The sequence below is a fragment of the Rhipicephalus microplus genome, chromosome 5, assembly GCF_043290135.1.
Source record: "Rhipicephalus microplus isolate Deutch F79 chromosome 5, USDA_Rmic, whole genome shotgun sequence".
NCBI lineage: Eukaryota > Metazoa > Arthropoda > Arachnida > Ixodida > Ixodidae > Rhipicephalus > Rhipicephalus microplus.
Genome location: NC_134704.1, coordinates 100,001,591 through 100,027,110, shown reverse-complemented (window position 1 = coordinate 100,027,110; position 25,520 = coordinate 100,001,591). Strand labels below are relative to the sequence as shown.

Here is a 25,520-nt window from a genome sequence, read left to right as displayed (position 1 = left end):
GACGCTTCGTTAGCGAAACGCGAGCACTCTATAGTCTGACGCCAGGCGTGACCAGCGTCCGTCGGTGCGAACCGACGGCAATCGGACGCTCAACCTCTTGCTTGTGAGTGCGAGGCGTTAGCCACTGAGCCATGAAAGAGCATCTCGTTCAACATTGAAACGGCAAGCCATTTATAGACCGTTATCCTCCGTGGCAAAGGGGCGCTACCACGTTCCCACGTTTGAACACGTGATCTACTGGCCTCCTTTCTACTTCCCATTCTGCGTTGTCATAGGCCGGCCGATTCCGTGCTGCCGCCGTTTCCGGGGAGGCCAGCAAATGGGGCGCAGCGGTCTGTCTTGATGTCTCCATCACATTTTGTGCACCCTACCACAGCACAAACTTCTTTTTTACGTCTCACAATTGTTCAGCTTACTCTGACATTGTCACACGGCAGCGCAACTGGCTCGGGAAACAGCTGACGAGACATGTTTTCTTGCAATGCTCAATGCGCCGCCCGCTTCTCGTTGTAGGCTGGTGGTAGTAGTTCGAACAGAGGAAGAAAGGCACCCAATTTCTGGCAGCAATAAGGCGACACAGCGCCGCGCCTTAGGCTGCAAGGCAACGGCTGCCACATGCTACATCGTGGCCGCGCCACCGAGAAGTTTGGTAGGAGACCGCTAGGTGGCTGCGCCTATATATAGCGCTCGCTCTCTGCTTGTTTGCTTTCTCTTTCGCCGGAGTGACTCAGTGCACGTCGATACCACTACTCACTATGAACACCGCAGAAGCTAAGATGACAGCGAAGGGGGGCCCGCTATTCATGGTTTGCCAGATTCAGCCTCTAGAGTAAGCTCCTTCACCACCAGTCGCTTCATGGATATGTGGTAATTTTTTTCCGGTGAGTTGTTGCTTCCACTGTTTCTGCACTTGACCGTGAACCTAAACACTCTAGTGGCTACTCGATACATAATCCTGCTCGATCTTTTAGCTTTCCATAAAACGGCTCAATTTTATTCGCATATCACATGCTATCAGCCCCGGGCCTGCCAAAAGAAGCACGAAAATTCTTTTAGGCACTGGGCACTCTTCCCGCACCTTAGGGATATAGCTGCCGGTAGATCCGCATGAGGAAATCGGGGCATTTGCATTAACGACATACTGAGGGAGCAAGCTAAGGGCTACGCAAAAGAAACTATGCGCACCTTACCGCGCGCATAGGAATGCCTGCAGTTAGGTACCATGCTAAGCGCAAGTGTCGATTCTCACCAAAAGTATCAAACAAATTTTATATCGTTGTTGAAAGCCTACAATGTAAATAATAGAGGAGCTTATTGTGGCCCTGACACGTCTACAGCATTGTATTCTTCAGAGATGCGCTTTTTCGATGACCTATTATTTTAAGCATATCGTTGCACATAACACTTTCACTCTTCATACTTACGTGGGAAATTTCTTTTTTTTTTTCCTGTGCGCTTCTTAGAGCGACACTCAACACTTGCTTGTCGGCGCTTCACTTTCTTCTCTCCAATTCACCCCTATTTTTCACGAAATGTATTTTTCGCAGCAGTCAGGTGTACGTCAGCATGCGATGCACTATAGTGGTATAGTAGTAATACTAGTACTACACTCGTAGTAGCAGTGGTAGCAGGTAGCAACTTGACAAACAGTTTTAGGAACCAAGCTTTTTGGGCCGTGTGTCATTTCCTCCTTCGTATGTAGTGTGTAGCCACTTCTAGATTATGACTTGCTCAATAGATGGGGTCGTGTGTGTAAGTCCTTTTAGATCATTCTACACAAAAGACGACGCTGGACGACCATTTGGACGTAGTAGATTGGCTGTTGAGAGTTTTCTTCACAGATATATAATAATGAAAATCTTTTAACATACTCCGGCAAAATATATTACAGTTTTCTCACTTACTAGAGGACAGATAGAGCCCCGCCGTGATGGTATAGTGGCTAGGATACTCGGCTACTGACCCACAGATCGCAGAATAGAATGACGGCGCAGCCGTGATTCTATTCGATGGAGGCGAAAATGGTGTAGGCCCGTTGCTGTAGGTTCAGGTTGAAGAACCTTATGTGTTCAAAATTTCCGGTGTCCTCCTGTACGGCGTCTCTCATAATAATATGGTGGTTTCGGGACGTTCAACCTCACATATCACTTCTAGCATAGCTATAAAGCGGGCTAGTTGATTTCGGTTCACATTCAAACGTGATGTTAGTAAACACAGACACCAGTATGCATAAAATACATGATAAATCTGTTACAAATTTTCAATAGCGAAGGAGTTAAATCTTGGTGCAATGCGTATGACCGTAAGGAAAAAGCTATCATCATTAAAAACGGGGATGTGCCACAAAAATTGGGTGGTTCCCCCTGATCCCCACTGGTCCCTTAAAGAGGAAGAAGGCAACAGTTAGTCCAAAAACAAATGGTTGCGAAGCAACCGTGGTCAGCCGAAGATCCTGAGTACGTACAGCGAGAAAACACTAGGCAGCGTAAAATCCCACGGTGGCCACGAGAAGGATCTGAAGTGATAGAAGACCTACACCAATGATGATGCGGCCGCAGATATATAAGATGTGCAAACACTTGGTCTCAACGCAAGTTTCTGCAATTTATGCATCTGTGTCAGGCCTGTGAACGGAGCGTAAGGACAGGTTTTGTGTGGTCGAAGGAGCACCTTTTTGAAATGCTCATGCTCTTTCTCGTCATTCTATGGCGAAAAAAAATTTAGAGGTTAGGAGGGGGAAGAGGGTGGGCTTGGTATGCGGTATTACAACAAATTGTTACCGTGGTACTAGAGCGTACGTTACTGTCGACAGTGCCGTAAATGATTATTTTCTTATTGACTGGGTTGATTAGCGGATAATGGGAGTGGCATTCTTCCTGCAGTGGGCGTAGTCAGGCTGATGTTGATGTTAGTTGGTGATATGGCCAAATGATTTGTCATAGGCATTAGCCTACTGTACACAATATTCAGTTCCCTTATTTCATGAGAATGTTTTTTTGAAAGCAATGCATTATTAGCCCAGTGAAAATGGCGGATTATGCGCATCGTTACGTTCTTCTGCAATAAATCACTTACAACTTACAATAAACAGATCAAGATCCCGGTATATTTCTTTGAAATCACAAAATTTGAAAAATACAAACTTGAAGTCACGAAGGTGAGTGCCATATGAGGGTTTTCTTTTCTACACAACTGAACAAATCGACCGAATTGTCATGTGTCTGCCAAAAAATCTGGCGAAGAAGTGTAATGTCACCTGTTTTTGTCTGTCAGTCTGCTCCTTTTGTTCCACGCTCTGGAGAACCAAGTGTATGCTGCATTCACTTCGTACGGCTGACCTTATACTATCGATAGTACTATCAAACACACTATAGATAGCGCTATCTATAGTTTTTGTAAAAAACATGATTGGACTAGGAGGAACGCTGTACGGGGAAACACCGCAGATTTTGAACCTATGGTGTTATTTATTGGGCACTAACATGGAGCTGTACCCGGGCTTCTAACATTTTGCCTCCATCTAAATGCTACCGTGATGGTATGTTTACCCTTGACCTGCGGGTCAACATATTATCAAAAGTTTGATAGTGACCCACCATTGACTGTATTGATAGTAGCATCGATAATACTGCCTTACTAAACGATACACCATAGACAGGCTGCGAGAAGAAGCTTTCAAGGATTCAGAGATGGTCGTTTAATCTATACCTATCTTGCAAGATTGAAGAGAGATTTTGAAGCACGTTGGGTATGTTGAGCTCATCACCATATCTCGGAAGGTTTCTCCTACGAAGCGCTCAGAAGCATGAATACATCAAGAGAAACTCAGATGCACTTAACACGGACGGGTATCGAGGACAGAGGTGGGGTGGAATAAACATCACTGAAGCGGACTCTTCTACACATCTCGCCGAAATATTAGCAAAGGCTTCAAAGTGCATTGGGCAAGGTCGACACGCTTTGATGCGTCCAAAAGGATCTCATCTCTAGGGGCCTGAGAAAGAGTCAGAGAAGGACATTCTTAATAGATGAGCGAATCACGTCAGGCATTGCCCATCGCCCGCAGCAATTGGGTGAATTCTCTCCGGAGAATGCTTCTTAAAGCCCAAAGCTTTCGCCCACTCAGGACAGATTCAGTAATGATGTTGTTAAAGTTGACCCTATCATGTGTAGTGGGTCAAAATAATAGCGTCATTGTTCGAGCCTCCGCTGAATAATTAAGAAGATAGGATGAATGGACGTTCATCGAAGGCTGTCTAGATTCACATGAATGAGCGAGGCTATTTCACGTTCGCGTAATTCCATTCTCTCACGCCTTTTCTAGAAAACGATAGATACAGAGATAGAAAAGAACGACACTTTTGTAGTAGTACTGGAGAGATTATCTGCGCAATAATTAGAATGTGTGTATTTTATCATACTGCCGAGAATATTCAGTGCTGCACCAAACTTTCGCACTCAATCTTGCTTAGAATTAAGGTGGTGTCGTAATACCGGACACCCACATTGCATTCGTGCATAAATGATCTACGCGTAAGCTTGTCACAGCATGCAAAACAGGTCGACCAAGACAATAACAGACCATAACTGAAAGCTATAGTACTTGTAATCAACCTAAAATGCTTGCACATAATTTTTTTATTACAGAAGCGTGGCCGACTTCGTCAGTGTTCTGCGTGCAGGTACACTGTTTTGTCGCGTTAAAATTATGTGGATAATTATACCTACGGGTGCCACTCTCAACTTATCCCACTTTCGTCACACTAGGGAGCTCGGCTTAGCGTCCCGATGGCTCACAGCTATGTGTCAACTGAGATTAGCTACGGCGCTGAATGTTTTAGTTATTAAATGAGAAGGCACCTGACCGAGGAACAGACTCGCTTTTCCTTGACGTATTGCGCTTTGGAATTTCATAAAGTATGCACAATTTACCTGAGTAGCTCACTGTCGACTTTCTTGGGCAAGACATCTCGTCTTCTGGTCAGCTGATGGTTTTTCTGTGGAACGTGAAAACTAGAACAAACACCTACCGAATAAGCACGTGAAGACGCCGCGATGAGCCCTATGAGTTTCCCCACTATCATCAATCACACACTGAGGGCTAGAGTGTTTGCGACCACGCGTGCACCGGCCTGACACATCTGCTCGCAATCAGCTGAGCACATAAGCTCGCTTGCATGATCGCAAGGGACGAGAGAGATGCAAAGGACAAAACAGATGCAAGGTACAAGAGAGGTGCCGCAATCAGCGTGTAATCAGCGCCCCACTCTTTCCTCGAGGGTATGTATCATGCGCGACCCCGATAGATTAGGGAAAGCGCAGTCCAAAGAGTGAAGTGAGAACTGTTTTGCGTTTGACGTATTGCAGCACGATGCGACGCACGTGTCTGTCATCTATGTCGGTACAGGCAGTGGCGTAAAGTATGGGAGGGTCAGGGGGTGGGGGGGGGGGGGTTGGGGTTGAGCCTTTATTTCGTGTACAGTCTTGGGATGGGGGGGGGGGGGGGAAGTACACCCAATGTAAGCGTCCTCCTTCGAGGTTTACCTTCCGAATTTCCCCTTTGAAATTTGGGACAGTCAAGGACAATGCACTTTCCGTTCAGCGAACCCTAAAGTGTGAGGCACTTTTACTGAAAACAAGAAACAAAGTATGAAGAACTCGGAAACGAAGCCGGTGCGCGTGATGGAAGACAACTCTATACGCTAGCGAAAAAATGTGCTACCATTTTCATTGTATACCTTAACCCGAGTGATGCAGCCGCAGAAATGCTAGCGCCTGCCTATGAGTTGTTATAAGAACGAACTTTCGCCATGTGATGTCTCTTACATGCAGTTAGATAGTGATGTTTCTTCTAACCATGTGCCAATATAATGTTATTATTATTATTATTATTATTATTATTATTATTATTATTATTATTATTATTATTATTATTATTATTATTATTATATGCGAACCATTTTTGGCGAAATTTAGCGATTTTGAACGTATCTATTTAACTAGCCACTTACGACTTTTAGCTCTCCTGGCCGTTTCAATATTAGTATCGATACCAAACTTGGTATGGCATGACATAAATATATGATGAGCATAAGTAACTAATTAGAACATAAAGATATGGTATGTATGTATAAAAGTTATGATTTAAATTTCATAGTATTGCTGCTCTTGAGATGGTATCATTGACATGATAGTTGCAAAACTTGTATGGTATGACATGACTGTATGGCGAGCAGAAGCGATGGGCTCTAACATGAAAAATCATGACATGCGTATCATGTAACATGACTACATTCCACACTCATGATGAGCTCGCGCCCGTTTCGCTACCAAATTTTGTATTACGTTACGTGAATAGATCACGAAGGTATACGACCTGTGCAAACATGATAACTATCAGGTGCGTGCAATCTAACAACATGACTACACGCCGCGCCCATGATGCGATCGCGGCCGTTTCGCTGGCTACAAACGTACCAAATTCGGTATTATGGAACGCAAACGAATGACGAAAGTATGTAACTGGTGCAAACATGATAATCATGAGATGCGTGTCATGTAACAACATGACAACATACCATGCTCATAATGCGCTCGCGGCCGTTTCGCTAGCTCTACATATACCAAATTTGCTGTTACGTGAACTGAATGGATAACGAATGTATATGACTGGTGCAAGCATGATAATCACGACACGCGTGTTATGAAAAGCATGACTACATGCTGCGCTCATAACGTGGTCGTGGCCGTTTCACTACCTCCACATATACCAAATTTCGTAGTACGTGACGTGAATGTGTGAGGAATGTAAATGATAGGTTCAAACGTAATAATCTTGATAGGTGTGCGATGTAAAACTTAACAACATGCCACGCTAATTAGCATGGTCGCGACCGTTTCGCTAATTCCACATATGCCAAGTTTGGCATCAGGGGATCAGGGGACGTGAATAGACGACGAAAGTAAGTGACAAGTACAAATAAAATACTCATGACATCAAAGTCATTCACGGCATAATTTACCTCCGCCTCATAACGTTGTGCTGATTTTAACGAAACATATCCACCTTCCTCATTCGTGCTTCGCATATCATGGATTTCCAATTTGCGTTGGATCTGCCACTTTTCTTATATTAATACTATTATTATTAAATTAATATTTTTATTATTATATTATTACTATTACTTGTGAATGCATAATTTTAATTTTGTGCAATAAAAGATTCAGTACTTGAAAAAAAATGGCCACGTCGTAGCAAGACGTATGTTCCTCCTTGAGGTCTTTGTGGATTTATGCCTCTGAAGACAGGGGAAATTTATTGTGAGAGAACGACATCTGGTGCGATCCTTTGTCGAGGGGCAGCAGAACCATAGAAGAGAGCAATAGAGCTGACTGTTCATCACGCCGTTCCTGACAGCGTTCACTCGTTGTAGCTTCGCCTCGTTAGCAGCGGCCGCACGACAGCCTAAGCCCCTGCGAGAGAGTCGCGCAGTGGAAAAAGTCGATAATAAATAAATACGCCGAGGTAATTTTTATCTCGGCGTAATCTTAAATGTGACGACAAGCAACAAGCATATCCATATCAGATCACTACACACCCGGATGCGCGTATGTTTATAGAATAAGGCGTCCCTAAAAGCATAGATAGATAATCGCTCGCGGGAGTTGCGATCAGGCGGCCTCAACGAGCCTCATGACAAATACGTTGCTACGTTAATATACTCGTACTCCTAGAGTTCTTTGTAGCTCTGCACAGCCCAGTATGTGCTTGTAAAGTGAGGATCTGTACGTGGTGTATTGAATTGCGTATGAGGCACATGGTGTCCACTTCGTAAGGTGGCTTTTCGACCAAGTGCCGCAATAAACACCTGAGGTGATTCCTTTGTGATATTCGGAGCTCGGGGGAGTGCCCTTATGATTTGGACTTGTCTCGTGAGCATGGATGCGCCTCGCTTAAGTGTGTGTGGTTGCTGGATGCAAACTCACAGTGCATTTCGTCGGGTTGGCTTAATGATCTGGAGCGCCCAATGCGACACATAAATGTTGATTCTGGTCGTTTAACTGCGGGCTCATGGCGACCGCTGCTACAGCTTACTACATTGCCGATTCTCATTAGGAATAAAAAGCAACAAGAAAAACGTTGATCCAGTTCCACGTCATGAAAAACATCGGTAAGCAATATGGTAATGAAGGTAATGATGATAACTATCATCATAACGCAGAGCATAATCATTGTAATTTAAATTTATTTATTAACTCATCCGTACGGGCAAGTGATATACGTAACTAGTACTGCTACTGCCACTACTACTGTTACTAATACGCACGTCGCGGGATCGAATCTCGGCTGTAGTGGCTGCATATTCGATGGAGGCGAAAATGCTGTATGGTCATGTGCTTAGATTGGGGTGCAAGTTAAAGAACTCCAGGTGGTCGCCATTTGGGGAACCCTCCTTTACGGCGTCTTTTATAATCATATGGCGGTTTCGGGACGGTACACCCCACATATCAATCAAATCAATCACTACAACTAATATTAAATTGATGACAACGAAGATACGAGGTAGACTAAGAGATATTCGCTTTAAGATGTGGTTTTCCTCCAAGCGAGAAAAATGGCTATCATCCCGCCCGCAAACGCAAATATCTGGCGAAGCTGTATGAAACACCACACATGTTGCTGAGGGGGTTTGAATGAGAGAATGGATTATCAATACTTTAGAGTAATATCATCCATAATCGCTTTGTGGTCACTGTGGTAGAACCGTAAATTCTTCGGCGACCATTTTAGCTACATGACTTTGTTGCTTTCGTCAACAATTCCATTCAGGCTGTTCTTCTAGTGTCTTTAATTTCTGTGTTGTACACACGGCAGCTTTATAATGAACTGAATGAGTGGCTGGACAGGTCTATCTTTTATACTCTAGGAGAGCGAAAAACAGGTGCGCGGAGAAAAGGGGACATCTGGTGTAATTCGAAGTCCTCGTGTGAAGTACAAAGCCCTGCAAACTAATCCGGTTTCCAGGTACGCAACGGAGAGTGTTGCCATTGTTAAAGGACGTATTGTCATCCAGCACGCTGTTTCAATGTTTGTTATGTGGTTTTCTTCATAGAAATGACTTCTCAACAACGGCCGCTCGATCAATGTAAACGGTAATCGAGCAGCCGTAACTGAACATTGTGATGTATGCTTCATTGCAAAAAAATAAGATATGCCGTTTGGGTTCAATTATTAAAGCATCCGTAAACAAACTGCAGGCGAAATTTAGTTGTGGTGTCACAGTTATGTACAAGCTATACAGCGAACACATCCGTCGCCTCGTTAGTCAAGTATGGTGGGTAACAGCATTATTGTTATTCTGGGAGCGCATTCGACCATTGGGCCTCAGGTCTCCCACGCGGGAACGTTGAGGCTTTTCCTCGCCACAGCGTCGCGGGCTAGCTGAACGGCCTAGGGAGCCTTTGTGCGCGCCACCAGCAGGTGAGGGCTCCCTAGGACTTCACATGACGACTCCCTAGGATGGCCCAAAGTTAGTCACCGAGGTTGGGGCTGCGTAAGGTAGCGGCCTACTGTGGTGAAAGAGTTCTGAAGTTAGCACCTTGCGGATTTTTGATACAATTCCACAGCATGTGGGTTAATAAGGTGACCTCTTTTTTTTATTGATATGATATATAAGGAGATGTTGGCGCACCAAAAGGTGACCTCAATGCGGCAGATTTCTTTTTTGTATTCGTCGGTTGTGTACTAGGATAGAGTCTGTTACACAGTGGGGGTCGGGGTACGTACGCGTCTACAGTTGTCGTAGAGCCCACACGTGCGTCCTGTCCAGCTCGCCGCTGGGCGCGGCAAAGCTTTGGTGAGCCACGTAAAAGACATCGGTAATTACATCGTAGCTTGTCAAACGGCCCTTGGTGTTGCCCCATACGCGACGGTCTCTGGCGTGTTTCGCGAGTTCGCACACCTTGGCGTGGGCCGTCAGCTCAACTCTCAGAATGTTTTGAATGCGAATGTATTTCACAGTCGGGTTGTGTCAGGCGTCCGTCGGAATCTTTCCACCACCCTCTGCCATAGCAACAGCTGCGGGCGCGTGCGTCCCTGGCAACCGGAGCCCCCACAATGTCACGCTTGGGCACCGACAGCTGTCAGCAACAACTGCAGGCGCGCGCGCTTATCCTTGCCCCTAGTAATTGGAGCTTCCATCTCCTTGACTTGCCAGCGCCTCAGTGGAGTGCGTTTCAACGCGTTTGTAGCGTTTCTGCTGCGTTTGTGTTGAATAGACGCTAGAATTATGCTCCTCTGCTAAAACGACAGCTGCTGTGCTTCGCCGCTCCTTCTCTTGTCGTTCGATCTCTCTCCTCTCTGCTCCCCACTTTGAAGTGAAAAGCGTGCCTCACTCTCGACCGTTTGCTGGCACTCACTCTCAAGGCGATTGCAGAAGTCGGTAAAGGCGAATGTCTGACGGGAAAGGGTACCCCTAACAAAAAGTGTAACACAATCCAACCCGAGCATTACACCTCTAGCTGGAGATGACGACACTGCAGTCGCTTCAACGTCAACATCATCCACAACAAAAACATCGGAAGATAAGGCTGTGAAGCGAAGAGCACGTGGTGCCAACGCAAGCCAGCGAAGCGACCATGACAACACAAACAGGTCCTTATGAATGTGTAAATAAATTGTTACGGTACAAACCCTTGCCTCGTCGTCAATTTACGCCATTACAATTACTACGCCATGTACTTTCGGCACATGAAATGCCTTCGCATTTTGTTACGATTTCTTTAAAGATGGTGGAGTGATTTTTTTTTGTTAGTGTCTGAAGTAAAAACGCAGTGAGCGCTGTTGCGACCAGGGTTTGCGGCACCGGTGATCCGGGATAGAAATGTCGAGGCAAGAGGAGGTTGAACTTCGTAGAGAGGGTTTATTCACAATATTTACGTGGCATGGGCTCTCTGGTCTGAAGTTCTACATTGATAGCTATACATTTAAAAAGGCTGTCTAGTGAACAAGCTCAGTGAACCACACTAAGCATCCCGCGAGGACTGATTAAATAGACTCATCTCCCCAGATCCCTAGATCAGAGAACAGGTTCTTACGCCACTGTCCAATAATATGTCCCGCAGCATACACGAGTGTTATTATGCGTATTATTATGCTGGCACCACCCCTAACATACACATACACAAATACACTAACTAAACCCGTGTATGGCCTCGGCGATGCTGCCTCCTCCGGCGAATCTTGCTTGAGCAGGTGAAACGAGTCTGTCATCTCGCCACTCGGGCTGACCACCCATGCTTTGTCGTACGGCAGTAACGGTCTAGGCGGCTCTGAGGGGCCATGCCTGGACATCTGGTGCTGATTTGAGCGTCGGTGGCTCATCAGTCAGCGACGCACAGCGTGATGGTCTGACGTCCGCAATCGGCAGAAGGTCGGCATTGTGGCCTTTAACGGGGCACGAAGACGTCACGTGTCGAATCTTGGCGTGGACTCGAAGGACCCAAGCAGTGCCCATTACACAAAAACAGCAGGGCGTCTTGGCGCTGCTCCTTCTCTCCACAAAACGAGGTGGCTGCCTTTATTTCGTTCTGGTGGCCGCGGCAAAAGGGTGGCCCACCAAACGCAACAGCACATGCATCTGCTAGCAGATTAGCACGTGAGCGTCTGTTTTGTGATTAGGGGTCCGGCGTATGGTTTTTAACCCGTGGAGACAGAACCGTTGCGGGGTAGAGGTCGTTCTAAAACTCTAGCGTGGCGGTGATTCTTGAACGTATGGCCAGAGAACCTTAGCCGTAGGTACTTGTGTATTAGTGCGTGCGCCAGTGGTCTACAGTATGACCATTTTCTACGGAGAAAGGGAATTCCTCCTTTCTGGGCTGTTGCAGAAGATTACGAAAGCCAACGTCACAGTTTCGGCAGTGCACTTCTTGGAGGGTCACGCGCGCTAACAGCAGCCCAGAGAGGACTATGGTGGCACCCAGATCACCTTAAATAAAAAAGGTCTATACACTGCAGTGTGAACGCTTCGAGAGTACACTCGCACCACTGGCTGTGACTGATTTCTGATGCGCTTTGCTATTACCGGCTGACGCGCGTTTCACAGCATATACATCGATAGAGTGCTGCAAAATAGAATTTTCTAAGTTTCATGACGCCTTACCAACTCACTGCTTTGGTATTCTTGCCATAACATCACATCACGCTGTGAGGGCCTTCCATTTATTCTCAATTTATCGCAAAAAAACCGAGTGGCTATAGCTGAACATTTTCTAAAGTGAAAGTTCTAGAACCCTGCCTCATCCTTCAATGGTGTGGAAAGCTATTCACGCCTTACCACAGTTTATAAATTTTTTTTGCAAACGCGGACTACAGAAACTCAGGGACTCGATGCGGAAGTCGCGTACTCTACCACACGACCCCGTAATTGCTTGAAAATATTTTGTGAAACAAACCTATGCACAAGTCATGTTGGGTGAGCAGTCACGTTAACGAATGTAATATTTCGTGGCAGAAGAGTAAAGTAACACCGGACGTCACACAATTTGAATAGCGCATAAAGTGGGTTGTTGAAAAATTAGGCCTTGTTATGCCTGCGAGTCCGCAGCGAACGTCCATGCCTCGGAAAAAGGAAATCTGTGTCAAGGCCAGCCCGCGAGTCCGCCTGACACGAACAACTCAACGGCGTCAACACGCGACGGCGCCTTTCTGTCGCCCACGTGCAGTGAGTCACCTCAGCAAGCGAGCCGTCGAGCAGGCAATCGGCGTCTTCCTGTCTGGGGGGTGACGCAATGCCTGGCGACGTCACTCGTCCTTGGGGGCAGCCACCTGCAGCGCAGCCTCTCCAGATTCGATGAGAAAGAATGACGCGGCCCAGCGGCGACCCCATTGGAAGAATCTAACCTCACGACCAGCGGTGCTTCTGGTTGGACATTTTGTTAATCAAAGAATCCACCCGGTGCATATAAAAGAAGCCCTGCGGCGCGTCGCGAGCAGCAGTCCTATGTGAGAGCAGACATGTGTGTCGCAGTTGAGCTATTTGTTAGCAGACGTGTGTGTCAGAGAGAGAGCTATGTGATAGAGAGTTGAGCTGTGTGTCAGAGAAGAGAGCTATGTGATAAAAAGTTGAGCTATGTGTTAGCAGCAGACCCATTTGAGAGTAGAGCTATGTGTTAGAGAGAAGAGCTCGGCTCTTCGCGTCTCTGTCGGCCCCAATGCCGAATTTGTAACACCTCTGTATATATGCTGTACATAAACCTTGTTCAACTCACCGTAGTCTCGTCCGCTCGTCTATCAGCTCTGCGCAGAAGCAGTCGCGAGCTGAGAATCCTACGCTACCAAATGGCTGGTGACCTTCTCGGTGGAATTCGAAACAGTGGTTGCAGCGGTGAGAGATTCGTGGCGCCCTTCGTAACGTCGTCGAAGGCGCGCTTCGCAACAGTGGTTGGCAGCTGCGGGATCGGCCGGCGTCAGCGACATCGATGCGGTGAGTGCCTGAGGTTTTCCCCTCAGTTCACCAGACTACTCTAGCTCAGGTTGTAGTAGTTTAGAGAAGGGCTGCGTGAAGCATTGAAGTGAGCTTTGATCGTTTCAAGCAAAGTCGAAGTGCTTTGAAACCAAACTTGATGCGGAGGGGGTAAACACGGGAGTGTGAAAAATTGCTTGCGCGTCTTGCTAGTTGACTTATAGTGGTTACGGCAAGAAAATTGTTAACAGGGGCAAACAGCAAGAGGCTAGTGTGAACGATAGAGAACCTTAAAGTGAAGGAACTCATCGAAATTTGTGAGGAACTCGGCATTACTTTGGGCGTTGCGAAACGAAAGCAAGCGATCCTTGAGATCATGAAGGATGAAGGAGTGTCGGCTGCGGAAGCCCATGGCGCCTAGGTGGATATCAAAGCACGCCACGAGGAGGCTGAAAGGCGCTAACGTCGCGAGCGCGAGGAGGCCGAGAGACGGGAGCGCCTCGAGTTGAAACGAATAGAATTGGCAATACTGCAGTGTTCGCAGGCGCTTAGCGTAGCTTCTCCGACAATTCAGGTCAGCGGTCAGAGAAGTCGCGACCAACTGCCACCGTTCGTAGTAGGCGAGGACATGGCCCTCACGCGATCGCAAGCGCGGAAGCTTTCGCGGGAGCTTGATCTTGTTCTATGTGGAGAAACAAGTTCAAAAGCAGCAAATATGTGTGACTTTGGCTGCGAGTCGACGGAACCTCAAACACGAAATTCTCCGTGTGCGTCGTTTGAGCAGTCACTCGAGCGGCTTGTCGCCGAAGCGACCGGCGCGGTTTCCGTAGCAAGGGGAGACGACATGGCGCCATTGAATCAGAGCGAGAGGGGCGCAACGCTCTCGCCTGTAGCGGAAAGTAGGAGTAAGCTGTCGAGAGTTGATCCAGAGACGCTCATTCGAGAGCAGCGTGAGGACCTCTCGATTGAAGCGCTAGTGGAAAGCCACATGAAAGCTGCACAAGTGTTTTCGAAGGAGTATAACGACAAATCGGCGAAAAAGCGCGCTTTTCAAGTAGGAAGTCTGGTAATGCTGCTGCAGCCGTCCAAAAGGAACAAGCTTGAGGTTCATTGGGAAGGGCCCGCCAAAGCAATATCGAAGCTTTCCGATACGAATTATGAAGTGAAATTAGGAAGGCGGCCGAACAAAATTTATCATAGTAACTTGAGGAAACCATACGTTCTACGTCAAGCGGTCGTAAATCTGCTTTTGAATGCTTCAGAGGAAGAGGGAGCAGAAATTTTGATCACTAGTGACGTAATCGAAAAAGCATCGGAGGTAATCTTGGAGCAGTTTAACCTAAAGCCTTCGTTAAGTGAAGTCCAGAAGAAGGGGCTGAGAAGGAATGTTCTTCTTTATGAGAAATCTGGACTCCCCTATTGTAGTTACACAGATGTGCAACGTCCCAAGTACGAGCAGCCCTTAGTACCGCATAAGTATCGTCGCCTAAAAGTGGCCGGTTACTGGGGTGGAGCATGATACTCCAACAGCACGACTTGGAAGCTCGCTACAAAAAAAAGGGAAAGCTAAACGATAATGCAGACGCATTGAGCCGTGCGTTTAGTTAGTACCTTCTCCACCTTTCGGTTTCTCGCTGGCGATTCGGGGGAAAATTTTGACCTCATCACGACCTTAGCAGAGCGCTCTCGTCCAGAGTGAGCTCAAGAAGCCAACTTTATGTTGTATTCTAATTCGTTACGTTGTTGTACGTGGGAAAAAATTGAGTTCTCATTTAAGAGTCTTGTGTCCCACATGCGCCTCTTGATGTAGAGGGAACGAAATTCCGATAGACGCTTATCTAGGTATATGTTGTACTATACTTTGTCTGGTGTTCTGTCGGATGACCGAGGGCGCTTGCTTGTGTCGTGTGTTGTCTGTTGTCGATCCGTTCTTGACAAGTTGCAGAACCATCGACAAGTGCTGAGACCAAAGATCGTCAGAGACCAGCGAAGCTGGCCGGCAAGTTGTGGCGACAAGCCAGTGGAGCTGGGATTCGTCCTCAAGAATGAGATGTGTTCCCAGAACAGAGTCTGAAGCTGCATTCTCCCCATGGCCCTGGAGGCGAACCTGGAGGGACCTGGCGAACGAGCGCGCCTGACATCCGAGCCACGTGGAAGCAGCTCGTCTTTCCGGCGCATTGTCTGGCAGCGGGGGTGCTGTTATGCCTGCGAGTCCACAGCGAACGTCCACGCCTCGGAAAAAGGAAATCTGTGTGAAGGCCAGCCCGCGAGTCCGCCTGACACGAACAACCCAACGGCGTCAACACGCGACGGCGCCTTTCTGTCGCCCACGTTCAGTGAGTCACCTCAGCAAGCGAGCCGTCGAGCCGGCAATCGGCGTCTTCCTGTCTGGGGGGGGGGGGGGGGTGAGGCAATGTTTGGCGACGTCCTCGTCCTTGGGTGCAGCCACCTGCAGCGCAGCCTCTCCAGATTCGATGAGAAAGAATGACGCAGCCCAGCGGCGACCCCATTGGAGGATTCTAACCTCACGACCACCGGCGCTTCTGGTTGGACATTTTGTTATTCAAAGAATCCACCCGGTGTATATAAAAGAAGCCCCGCGGCGCGTCGCGAGCAGCAGTCCTCTGTGAGAGCAGACATGTGTGTCGCAGTTGAGCTATGTGTTAGCAGACGTGTGTGTCAGAGAAGAGAGCTTTGTGACAGATAGTTGAGCTGTGTGTCAGAGAGCTATGTTATAAAGAGTTGAGCTATGTGTTAGCAGCAGACCAATTTCAGAGTAGAGCTATGTGTTAGAGAAAAGAGCTCGGCTCTTCGTATCTCTGTCGGCCCCAGTGCCGAATTTGTAACGCCTCTGTATATATGCTGTACATGAACCTTGTTTAACTCACCGTCGTCTCGTCCGCTCGTCTATAAGTTGTGCGCAGAAGCAGTCGCGAGCTGAGAAACCTACGCTACCAAACGGCTGGTGACCTTCCCGGTGGAATTCGAAACAGTGGTTGCAGCGTTGAGAGATTCGTGGCGCCCTTCGTAACGTCGTCGGAGGCGCGCTTCGCAACAGCCTGCTCCGCTTGGCGGACACTGATGGCTCACGAAGTTGGCGGTGCACAGTAGGCTTGAGCGAAGTAGAAATGAAGTGAGATTGACGTGGCATGAAGTAGGCGAGTGAAGTTGGGAAGCAGCCGAAGCAATAGTGGGCCTAGTGGTGAGTTGGGGAAGCATTGCCAGTGGCTGGATGTATTAGGTTTGTAGCAAGAGAGGAAGACGGGACGGCGGCCAACGTGGTCGTGTCGTTCTCTCGCCACTTTATTATCAAAGGCGATTGCCGAAGCGGAGCGGCAATGGCTGCCACGTCCGAACCGGCAGGCCTGGTGCTCGTTCTCCACCGCTCGCGCCACGAGCTTTCGCATGAGCTGCACGAGAGGCGCAGCGGGGTGGCTAGAAAAATGACGATGATGATGAATGGCGATGACGATGACGCTACAGATTACTCCCCCCCCCCGCAGAAACGAAGCCGGAATGAAAATAATGAGAGCGTATATACAAGCGAGTTAGGTTCGCAAAACGAAACGGGGTCCATGAGCAGTCCAGGTCGTCAACGGGAACGGTCAATCGGCAACCAGCGGGTCTCTGGCGGGCGACACTGGGAGGAACGCAGTGGGCAAAGATGGCAGCGCCGGGTCGCTGTGGCCATATACACAAGCGTCCCACGATGACTTGGTGGGATCACTCGAGAGCGCAACCGGTGCTTCGAGAATCCGTATCTGACAAAGGTACACACAGGTGGATCCGTGGGAGGGCGCCGGAGAGGCCGAGCCGGTTATGGTGGTGAGATGGTGCTATGCATTGAAACGGAACCAGCACGACCGAGTACTGAAACATAAAGGACGCGCCAGCGTCTCCCAGAGCTCACATGGCGCCGACATGGCTGTTGACAAGGAGCAGTGGGCTGGCAGTTCCGGCCCGGACGTAGCCGCCGAAGGAACACTAACCTGAGCGTTGCAGTGGGGCTGACATGCGGCACGGATGACCGAGTCGGCGGGCGTGGAAACGCCGTGGTCTAAATAGCGCACGGAAGTCACTGCAGGCAGTTAGGTCCACTGTGATCGGTCTGCCGATGTTCCGCGTAAAGGCGGTAGTCGCCTGGGTCATGATGAGGGTCATGTCTGAATTCAAGGTAGATTGTTGCGTTGTGGTGTCGCCCTTCCAAGGCTCCGGATGTTGGCCAAGGGATCCGGAAGGCATATGCTCTACCGGAGACTTGGCTGGCGCACCCGTGCTCGTCGGTTAAGCCTGGTGGATGTCCGCTTGTGTGGTGGGTATGGATTGTGCTGGCTGCTCTGCCATTAGCAAATCTGTCATCTGGTCCTTGGTCATCGTAGCAGCATCTCGGAAGTTCTGCTGTAGCATGTCGCGGGCAACAACTTCAGCTGCGGGAGACGTCAAGGGAGATGGAGATGGCAGCTGGTAGCTCACCGAAGGGCGTGTCTTTCAGGTCACCAATGTAGAAAGAGAGGAAGACGGGACTGCGGCCAACGTGGTCGTGTCGTTCTCTCGCCACTTTATTATGAAAGGCCATGGCCGAAGTGGAGCGGCAGCGGCTGCCACGTCCGAGCCGCCAGGCCTGGTGCTCGTTCTCCACCACTCGCGCCACGAGCTGTCGCATGAGCTGCACGAGAGGCGCAGCGCGGTGGCTAGAAAAATGACGATGATGATGAATGGCGATGATGATGACGCTACAGGTTTATTGTTCAGTGGTGGGAGTAGTGAGCAGTGGTAGTGGGCCGAGTCATGAGTTGAGGTAGTAGTGTTCAGTAGTTGTAGTTAGAGAAAATAGTGGGCGCAGTGGTGAGTTGAGGTAGTAGTAAACAGTGCTAGCGGTTGGAGGGAGTAGTGGGCCTATTGTTCAGTTGTGGTTGTAGTGAGCAGTAGTAGTGGTCGGAGGAAGTAGTGGGAGGAACTGTGAAGTAAGCAGCGGTAGTAGTTGAAGAGAGTAGTGGGCCTAGTGGGGAGTTGAGGGAGTAGTAAGCAGTAGTAGTGGTTAGAGGAAGTAGTGGGCGTGGTGGTGAGTTAAAGTAGTAATGAGCAGTGGTAGTCGTTGGACGGAGTAGTGGGCCTATTGGTCAGTTGTGGTAGTAGTGAGCACTAGTAAAGGTTGGAGGGAGTAGTGAATCTACTGATGAGTTGACGGAGTAGTGATCAGTAGTAGTGGGCGTAGTGGTAAGTTTTGGTAGCAGTGAGAAGTTGTAGTAGTAGGAAGGAGCAGGGGTCCTATTGTTGAGTTGTGATAGTAGTGTGACGTCCCCGCAAACACGGACTGAACCCCGCTCCTTTCGAGATGTGTGCGCTCGTTTCTCAAACTCACGCATAAAGGGCCTTCTGGAGTTAAGTACCAGAAGGATTATGTTTACTATTCTCACGGGCTCCCCCACGCAAAGTCGTGGACCGGGCGGCGCCTTGTCGTCTACAGACCGTGTGACAGAGTACAATAATCGGTGCGCACCCTTCAGATCTGTGGCATGGGGGAGCAGCCGAACACCCTTTTGTTGGTTCGGGGAATGCGACCTTTGCGGCAAGTGCCTGTGGCGTGTCCAGTATGTCTCTCCGTCAGACTCCGTGGCTCCATGGCTCATTACTGTGTTCTGCGCGGATGGCCGCCCGCGGCGGTGAATGACAAGGAAGCGGCGGCTACGGAGAATTTTGCGAGAGATACCGAGCTGCGTGGAGACGTTGAAACTTGGTCTGGACATCGGCTCGCCATGTACCGAAAACATCGGGATCATTGTTCGCCCGTAATTAAAGTGTCATCGGACGGCTCGCCCCTCACTCTCCCTGAGGCTCGAGTTTGTACCTCGTTACTTGCTCGGCTTTGTTTGGGAGAGGGTTTTCTACTGGTGTAGGCCGCGGGGGCGGCCGCCGAAGAGGATACACTTGGACAGAGAAGAAAAGATATGCCGCGTGGAGTGGCGGACTGGTTTTGGTGCCGCGGTAGGGCGGAGTCGGGTCCTACAAAAAGGGGACTACGAGACGAGCTTGGGGGTCCGAGGGATATGATGTGAAGAGTCGAAGAGAGTCAGAGAGATGATGCGATGAGCTCGAAATGGTAGAGAAGCTAAGATGGAAACCACTAAAAGGGACGACGTGGGCGACGATGACGAAGACGATGAAGACGGCGACGGAAGGAGACAGATCAGACCGCGATGTGAAGAACCAACCTTCGGCCCCGACTCGAGCAGCCAACTCCGAGACTCCGACTACATGGACATTCTGTGAGACGAACTTCACCTCCTTTACTTGAACGAGTTTTGCGGGAAGGAATGCGGTGTATTGAGGCATTGCGCGGTTTTATTAATTTATCACTTGATCATTTGTGTCGTTGTACGTTTACTGTGTATTGAGGCACGGTTGTATTGCCACCGCTACTCGCTTGTGTATCTTGTTTCGCGTGTCTTGAGTATTTGTTAAAGTGAACTAGGTGCTTTTGTGTAACAAAGAGGTCATTCACGGGCGCTATGTGTGTACGCCATTTGCACTTGTTATTCAATTAAATGCGTCCATGATTAAGAAAAGATCGTGACGTCTCTTACTTCCCGGCCCCAGCACGAATCCCTGTACGTGGAAAGCAATTGAGACACGTAGCCAAGAGGGAACCGGATAAAAAAGGGGTTGAGGGGCTTCCCTCTCTTTGGCGATCGGTGGCGTAGCGGGGAACGTCTCAAGTGGTGGCAGCGGTGGGATTACTGCTAGGGCAACGGTGCGAGATTTCACCCTCGTACTAGGGAAGGAGAGGCGGCAAAATTAACGAGCAGACTACCAACATGACCGACAGAGACGACCCACTAGAAATGAGTGCGTTAATGTTAGCGGACATGGTTCCGTCGTTTACGGGAGGTGATACGGGTCCGGATGTTGGGGTCTTCTTTAAAATTTTGGAGCAGGTTGGTCGCTTGGGTGGATGGTGGGATAATGAGCTGATCTGTATAGCACGATGCAAGATGGTAGGCGCGGCGCACGATTTTGCGTGGTGGGATGATGGCGTCGCTGCGGCTTCAAATTTTTCTGAATTCAAATATTTGGCCCTCAAGAGGTTCGATACGGAGCCACTTATCTTTAAAACGCGAGGCAGGGGGCAGAGGAGGAGGTGCGGTCATTTGCAAGTCGCTTGCGCATCCTCGGGACCGCCACCCTGGCGAGCTCCGATAGTCAGGATCCGGTGAAAGCTTCACTGCGCCGCGAAATTCTAGACGAACAATTGCTCTCGCAATTTTTATTAGGCCTGAGGGATCCGGTCCGCAGATTTGTTCTCTCTCGAGACCCAAAAACGTTTGACGAAGCCATTGCCATAGCGGTCAAGGAGGAACAGAATGAGAAAGTGTCGAGCAGCCATTCAATACCCATTCAATACGTAAAAGAGGATACGGATGTTCATGAGATGCATGGCCGACTTGACCGCCTCGAAAAACTCGTGGAGAGCTTGGCAGTACGCAAAAAGGCGACACAAAATGGGCAAGAATTCCCGAAGCAGCTCCCTTATGCTGGCGGGTGCTATAACTGTGGCCGGTTTGGTCACATTCGGCGAGAATGCCGCCGGTACCGGCGACGAAATTGGAATTCGACGGGTGGCGGCCGCATTCACAAAGGCAAGGAGAGGGTGGGAAAATTCAAATCTGGAAACCTAGACGCGACTCCTCCTCATGATGTTGACGCGCAGAGGTCAATCGCAGTCGTAAATATCCGCGAGGAAACAAGCTCCTTAAAAATGAGTCACGGTTCAGCGTGTGCGGAGGTGGTTAATGTAATTTCCGTGATCGAGGAGGATGTTCCGCCATTGGGCGAGTATGTGTTTGAGAGGAACACTGGCACCCCGGTGCCACTGGGTGAAAGAAAGGTTGTCGAGGTCGCTGGAGCGTGTGCAGACGGTTTAGCTGCGGTTTCTACCACGAAGGTCCCACGAGACGATGAGGCATTACCACTAGGAGTAGCAGATATGGAGTTGGATGAGAATGGGTTTTCTGAGGATGCAGTTGTCGAAGTCTTGGTCGACACGGTGGTAGACCGAACGTTGGAGAGAGTAGATGAGATTGAGGAATGCCTAGATTGCAAAGGGGTGGTTTTTGTGGGGCCTAAGGGAAACTGCAGCATACTGGATGTACACCGCACCAAACCCGGGCATGCGCAGCGGTCGTCTTGTCAGATAGCTTCGCACTCCGCGACTGAGTTGAGTAGGTGGAAGTTCGGACCATCCAACGAGGGTCCGGGACTCGGAGTCGGGGAAGAGGTCTGCATACGGGTAGACGCTGAGCGCTCGGGGATCGGCTAGGGTCAGAAGAGTCCGCAATGTTGTATGTCATTTTTGTTCTGTAAATTTTGTTTGGTCATTGTGCTTGTTATTTTAGTGGAGGCCTTGTGTCGAAGTATAAGTTTTCTTTTATTTTGTTTAGCTTTGGCTTGTACACTTGTTTTATTTTGCTGATTACGTTTTGAAATGAGGCCAGACAGGAGATGGTACGCGAGGGTAATTCGGTGTTGCTGTGTGTATGACCAATGTTCTCCCGCCATCCCGCTTTTCGTTTGGTTTGAAATGTTAGATAAGATCTTAAAAGTTTGTGCATGCGTCGAATGAAAGCGTAATGAAATGTGTGTATGCTCTGTTTAGTTGTGCCGAGACTGGACAGTGCAGGCGAAGTGTGTGTTGTGCTCGCATGGTAGTGAACCTTCCGTACTCATGACTGAACGCTGCGTGCCAAACCATCCGACGAGCAGCTGTGACCAGTGTGCGTTTTGTCCACGCGTCACCCACGAGTTTCTGCAGTGATTCTGAAGGTTTCAAGTGTGTTGTGCGCGGTAGAAATACGGAATCAAACTGCTTCGTGGTGGGTGATGATTCAGCGACAATCTGATTGGTTCCTTTCAGCGACGCGCCACCGCCACGGCTGACTCTCAAGGGTACTGTGTTCGCGTATAGTATTCCTAAGCCTGCCGCAATGTCTCAATTTCGCTGCGCAACCCGTAGGCGTTATGCGCCCGCATTTCTCGTGTTTGAATTTCCCCGCTGGGAAAATTCTTCTGCAAGGTGAAGTGATTGTGACGTCCCCGCAAACACGGACTGAACCCCGCTCCTTTCGAGATGTGTGCGCTCGTTTCTCAAACTCACGCATAAAGGGCATTCCGGAGTTAAGTACCAGAAGGATTATGTCTACTATTCTCACGGGCTCCCCCACGCAAAGTCGTGGACCGGGCGGCGCCTTGTCGTCTACAGATGATGTGACAGAGTACAATAATCGGCGCGCACCCTTCAGATCTGTGGCATGGGGGAGCAGCAGAACACCCTTTTTGTTGGTTCGGGGAATGCGACCTTTGCGGCAAGTGCCTGTGGCGTGTCCAGTATGTCTCTCCGTCAGACTCCGTGGCTCCATGGCTCATTACTGCGTTCTGCGCGGATGGCCGCCCGCGGCGGTGAATGACAAGGAAGCGGCGGCTACGGAGAATTTTGCGAGAGACACCGAGCTGCGTGGAGACGTTGAAACTTGGTCTGGACATCGGCTCGCCATGTACCGAAAACATCGGGATCATTGTTCGCCCGTAATTAAAGTGTCATCGGAAGCTCGCCCCTCACTCTCCCTGAGGCTCGAGTTTGTACCTTGTTACTTGCTCGGCTTTGTTTGGGAGAGGGTTTTCTACTGGTGTAGGCCGCGGGGGCGGCCGCCGAAGAGGATACACTCGGACAGAGAAGAAAATATATGCCGCGTGGAGTGGCGGACTGGTTTTGGTGCCGCGGTAGGGCGGAGTCGGGTCCTACAAAAAGGGGACTACGAGACGAGCTTGGGGGTCCGAGGGATACGATGTGAAGAGTCGAAGGGAGTCAGAGAGATGATGCGATGAGCTCGAAATGGTAGAGACGCTAAGATGGAAACCACTAAAAGGGACGACGTAGGCGACGATGACGAAGACGATGAAGACGGCGACGGAAGGAGACAGATCAGACCGCGATGTGAAGAACCAACCTTCGGCCCCGACTCGAGCAGCCAACTCCGAGACTCCGACTACATGGACATTCTGTGAGACGAACTTCACCTCCTTTACTTGAACGAGTTTTGCGGGAAGGAATGCGGTGTATTGAGGCATTGCGCGGTTTTATTAATTTATCACTTTATCATTTGTGTCGTTGTACGTTTACTGTGTATTGAGGCACCGTTGTATTGCCACCGCTACTCGCATATGTATCTTGTTTCGCGTGTCGCGAGTATTTGTTGAAGTGAACTAGGTGCTTTTGTGTAACAAAGAGGTCATTCACGGGCGCTATGTGTGTACGCCATTTGCACTTGTTATTCAATTAAATGCGTCCATGATTAAGAAAAGATCGTGACGTCTCTTACTTCCCGGCCCCAGCACGAATCCCTGTATGTGGAAAGCAATTGAGACACGTAGCCAAGAGGGAACCGGATAAAAAAGGGGTTGAGGGGCTTCCCTCTCTTTGGCGATCGGTGGCGTAGCGGGGAACGTCTCAGTAGTGAACAGTAGTTGTGGTTGGAGGAAGGAGTGAGCATGGTGGTGAGTTGAGGCAGTAGTGAGCAATGCTAGTAGTTAGAGGGAGTAGTGGGCCTATTGTTCAGTTGTGGTTGTAGTGAGCAGTACTAGTGGTTGGAGGGCTTAGTGGACCTAGTGGAGAGCAGTAGTAGTAATTGGAGGAAGTAGTGGGCATAGTGGTGAGTTGTTGTTGTAGTGAGCAGTAGTAGTGGTTAGAGTGAGTAGTGGGTGTAGTGGTCAGTTGTGGTAGTAGTTGGAGGGAGTAGCAGACCTGTTGTTCCGTTGCTTTAGTAGTGGGCAGTAGTAGTGGTTGGAGGATTAGTGGACCTAGTGGTGAGCAGTAGATGCGGTCGGAGGAAGTAGTGTGCGTAGTAGTGAGTTGGGGTAGTAGTGAGCAGTGGTTGTTGTTGGGGGGAGTAGTGGGCGTAGTGGTCAGTTGTGATGGTATTGAGCAGTGGCAGCTGTTTGAGGGAGTGAGTTATTGGTGAGTTGTGGGAGTAGTGAGCAGTGGGAGCGGTGGGTCGAATGGCACACATCCGCAGTGGCATATACTCACTTTTGTGGGTAAATATTACTACGAGCTATGATGGTCACCGGATATGAAAAGATTGGCCAAGAACAGCATGGCTGTTAAAACCTCCCAACACATTACAAATAGCCCCGTCATAATTCTTCATCGTCATCAGCCAAAGCATCCACAAAGTGTGAAGCTACGTAAGTGAGCGTTGTGCCTTCCAGACGCGAAGTGCTTACCTCGCTATTGTAAGGATGACGAATTACGGCATAGTGGGTACATTTCTATTTCGCAAAAGTATATTAATTCATGGCTTCGTTGTTTTGGGACGTTAAATCCCACATATCAATCAATCAATCATGGCTTCGTTGGTACTTCGCAACTGTACTTGCAATCGTTCATCTGGATAGTTGACAAAGGGCTTTCAAAATTTGACTCCTCGTGTTTTGAATGTGACAGTGCGGTGTGTTCCGCGCCTGCCAGTCGGAATTATTGACGTACGAATTATATGGAGACTCTGGGGGGATATTTGCTATTGCCGTAAGGTTGCACTAAAAGTCAGTATCTATGTTTCTGTGTTATATGCGCTATTGAAAGCCCGAGAGCGCTAGCGATGAACTCGACCGAAGCAGAGATGAAACGAGCCAGTTATCTCTACTGCGCGAAGGGTGCATGCGATAACGTTGCGCCGCGGGTGAGAGCTGTCGCAGATGGCCCCCTCCCCCGTACATCGTCGCGCGAAGCGTGCATGTTTGTATAAGGCAGAGGAGGGCCGGCTGTGGGCCTCCGGGACGAAATCCGTTCTTTAACGATTAGGGTGTTGTAACTCGTGGTCGTGCGCACCGTATATTCCTAGCGGGTCTCAGCAGACAGCCGATAGCTCTACATATGCTGCACTGTTCTGTGACGCCGAAGCGAATACAGAACGAAAGTCAATTTGCTTGTTAGAGCTGCCGTATTCCCTTGTACCAGTGTTTTGCATACAGAGTTACACCACATTTGATCCAATGCGAGTTAGC

The 25,520-nt window shown here is 49.1% G+C and overlaps 2 protein-coding genes across 2 annotated transcripts in view; one reads left to right on the top strand and one right to left on the bottom strand.

Moving 5' to 3' along the window:
- The window catches only part of LOC142817882 (scoloptoxin SSD976-like), a 454,431-nt gene extending 449,319 nt beyond the window's left edge, over window positions 1-5,112 (bottom strand). The window contains exon 1 of the mRNA XM_075895816.1: window positions 4,933-5,112. The gene's annotated coding sequence lies outside the window, so the exon portion shown is untranslated. The remainder of the gene's footprint in view (window positions 1-4,932) is intronic.
- Window positions 1-25,520, top strand: part of LOC142817881 (uncharacterized) — a 219,502-nt gene that overhangs the window by 190,977 nt on the left and 3,005 nt on the right. The gene's annotated exons all lie outside the window — the stretch shown is intronic.